General features: G+C 44.5%; 1 long non-coding RNA gene across 1 annotated transcript; it reads left to right on the top strand.

Moving 5' to 3' along the window:
• The first annotated feature begins 1,350 nt into the window (after positions 1–1,350).
• On the top strand, positions 1,351–2,365 carry LOC138453488 (uncharacterized). Its single transcript, XR_011260440.1, has 3 exons — positions 1,351–1,470; positions 1,564–1,674; positions 2,155–2,365. It is a non-coding gene; the product is annotated as an uncharacterized lncRNA (long non-coding RNA).
• The last annotated feature ends 1,381 nt before the right edge of the window (positions 2,366–3,746 follow it).

The raw sequence follows: 3,746 nt of genomic DNA, 5'->3' as shown, positions 1-3,746 counted from the left end.
AGAAGCCCGCAACAGATCAGAGACCTTCACGAAGGAACAACTACGCATCCCTAAAGTCAAGGATAAGTCCACACCGCTACTCTACATTTCAAAGTACTCACGACAGAGTTTCCAAATCAGCAAAACTCTGCGTAAAAATTGGACCATACTACACAATGATCCCTCTCTCCTGAAATTATTTCCCAAAGCACCAATGATGGCCTTTAAACGTGGACATAATCTCAAAGATAAACTAGTGAGAGCGGAAAGACCTCCTAAAGACAAACAACTTGTACTGAGTACCATAAAGAAGGGTACCTTTCCCTGCTTGAACTGTACGAACTGTAACAATGTTATAAAAGGTGAAACGATATCTCACCCACAAACTGGGAAGAAATTCAAAATCAGAGACTTTTCCACCTGCCTCTCCGCAGGTGTCATCTACTCATTGAAATGTCCCTGTGGTAAATTATACATAGGACAAACCACAAGACCCGTCAAAGAAAGATGGTCAGAACACAAATCCACCATCAGATGTAAGAATCTCAGATCCCCAGTGGCAAGGCACTTCATCGAATTCCAACATACGATTGCACAAATTAAATTTCAAGTCATAGAAATTGTCAAACGTCCACACAGAGGTGGCAATTACCAATCCCTGTTGTCACAGCGAGAGAAGTACTGGATCCACACACTTGACACTTTGCAACCTAAGGGTCTGAATGATGAATTCTCTTTGAGTTGCTTTCTATAGTGAATTGTGAAACTCACATGTTACATCGCCAACTACTATACACAAGTGTCAGTATCCCGGACCTTAAAAAAAATTTTTTTTCTTTGTCATTACAAGTGTTGTGACTTTGATGTTTTCTTCAAGGGAACTGTATTTTCCTATGTTTGACTTGCCTATATTCACTTAAATGTTTGCACCTGTTCACGAATGACCAATTGAACCATCTCTCCATTCGTTCGAACCTTGTATGAGTAATAGGCTACATCGCAATCTTTTATCCCCTTGCCATTGAATTATACTTGTCTCACTATATAATGAGTAGCCTCATGACTCTACATGATTTGTTTTGGACTATTAAGAGTAAACTGCATGTACCATTTGTGTTATCTATCATGACTGTAACGATTATTGTACTATTCACAAATTTCTGTTCCATTAGAACCAAAATTATAAAATGCGTTGCGATGGTGAACACCAGAATTCTTATGTTTCATTATGGAACATATTAACTCTACTTTTCTTATTTATCCTGATCTCTGGTCAGTCCCTATGAGTACGCTTGCACTATGCGCCATTGCATGATGGCCTCCATATTCCTCACTCACCGGCTTCTATGCCCTTTTCTATGTTTATTATTTAGTTTCCTTTCTACGTCTGACGGCGTGTCCCCAGCACAGCTCGTTACCTAGGTTACGACCGCGCGGAGCCACTGCCTGCCGGTTTCAGTTTCCACTAACAGTGTTCCCCGCACTGTACAGGTAAGCTACCGCTACTTGGGTCCCTTTGCCCGGTTGGGAGACCCCAGGTTTATTTTTCTCCAGTATAACAGAAATGTATATGTCCCCACTTAGGTGCCAGCAGTACGTGTCTCTTTGCAGATGCCCTGCATCGTATAATTGTTTCGAATACTTGTTGACCACACGGATGCCCCTGTTGCCTTGGCTACTCGTCCCGCAACTCGAGTGAGTGCATTCTTTAAAACCAATTCCGGTTTATTTTAAGTATTATTTATTTTATTCAGTAGCGCTCTTTTGGAGTTATTCTTTCTCCGTCCACAGGAGGGGTATGGTTTTTTCTTAAACACGCTCCCCATATTGACTCAGCTTTTTCACTATTCAAGGGTGGTCCTTGCTATTTAGAACCCACTACCGCTTTTGGCTTATCTCGATCTGTCTGACTCTTCATCACGCCATTTTCTAGATCCCACCATGTAGGTGGATCTCACACAATACATCTCCTTTGTTATGTGTTTAGCTATTAGTATAGAGTGTTTCTCTTTGATCTGTTAGTTCACTCTTTTCACCATACTAGATCTCCAGTATTCTGCTCTTCACCATCTCGCTAGCATCCCGAGTTATGTACAGCTTGTCAGTCAGTCCTTGACTGTTATGGAAATAAAATAAAAGATTTTACTTTTTGTCTCCTTGAAATGTTGTCAACAGTTCAATTGGGCCCTTATGAAGAAGAGGTTACCCTCGAAACGCGTCGGCCACTCCACAATTGGACAGCATCACCTCTCCATCATTTATTGCTTCTTCGCAATTTGTTTTAATATGTTAAACGTCACGAATTACTTTGTACAACAGAATGTGCCTTTTGGCAAATTTTGTTTTCCTCTTTGCCAAATAAATTGTTATATGCTCAACTAACAAACTGCTGTTATATATCTATATCCATATATTTGAAGGCCCTATGTGGCATCAGTAAACAGTGTGCAGGGGACGGGAGGGCCCCACTTTTTGGGTCCTCTTCTATTTTCCCGGCTCTCGCCAGATCCAAAGTCCGGCATCAGATCTCTAGCCGATCTCGAGATCAGGCTTGCCACTGACTCATTCCCAGCAAACAACCCAGACAAATGCTCTGGGCGAGATTTTTCGGTATGCCCCCGTCTCCCACACCACAAGACTGACATCAATGCTTTTTCTTTCATCAGCAGTACATTGGTGAGTTTGTGCTGGGGAGTTAATGTTTCAGCCTGGAGATGGCTGGAATAACACGAGTGGGTCCACAGTTCTGCTTTTGTGAAGGAACCTTTGAATGTTACAAATGGCTGAAGCCGGCATATTAACACCTTTAGCTTGTCCCAGTGTAGGTGTTGCCTGAATAACTAGCTCAGGAGAACAATGGAAATGTCACCTTCATGGTCCCCTGGATGGTGGAACTAGCCACTAGAATTGAGAGAAATGACAGTTGGATAACAGTTGAAAATGAAGGAGGATCAGAGGTGGCCCTTGGGTGGGAGTGTTGGTTTTCTGGTCCTGCTGGCCGGGAGGTGGATTCCATTCCAGTGGTCTTTCTAAGACATTGCATGGCCTGACTCCTGTTGGAAGCTCTGGAGGAGAGCATGCTGCCTTGACTGATGGGCCTCCATGCTCCCACGGGGGCATGTCAGACAGAAAGCTTTAGAATACCATACTGAAAAGAGCGGCAGAACTCACCACACTATCTCTGGCCCAGCTTGTAGCATGGGCAATGGGGGCACTAGAGCCTCGGGCCTCCTCAACTGTGCCATGCGGCTCCCCACACTGCTCACCACTGTCAACTGCAGCTTCTTACAGCACCACCTTCTCACACTGCCTAGAGCCACCTTGTCACACTATCAGAGCAAACCCCAGCTCCAACACTCCTCACCACTGTCAACACTCTACTCTTCACATAGCCCACAGTACCAGCTTCTTACACTGCCCACTAGACAAAGCCCTTTAAACTGTCTATCAGTACCACCTTCTCACACTGCCCGGTGCCACGTCTTCACACTGCTTCTCAGTGCAAAATCTCGCTCCTAACTTAGCCCTCAGTACCAGCTTCTCACTCTGCCTACTAGCTACAGCGCCTCACAATGCTCCCCAGTGCCACCTTTTCACACATTCCACTCGTGCCAGCAGCTTTCCATTAGAACCAGCCCCTCACTATGCCCACAGTGCAAGTTCCTCACCCTTCCAACCATTGTTTGCTTCACACCTTACCCACTATTGGCAATTCCTTACACTGCCCAGCTCCACCAGTTTCTCTCTATCACCCACTGTCCGCTTCT

Source organism: Ambystoma mexicanum, chromosome 1p (assembly GCF_040938575.1).
Source record: "Ambystoma mexicanum isolate Mex_15411 chromosome 1p, UKY_AmexF1_1, whole genome shotgun sequence".
NCBI classification, from domain to species: Eukaryota; Metazoa; Chordata; class Amphibia; order Caudata; family Ambystomatidae; genus Ambystoma; species Ambystoma mexicanum.
This window is presented reverse-complemented; position numbering and strand designations above follow the sequence as displayed.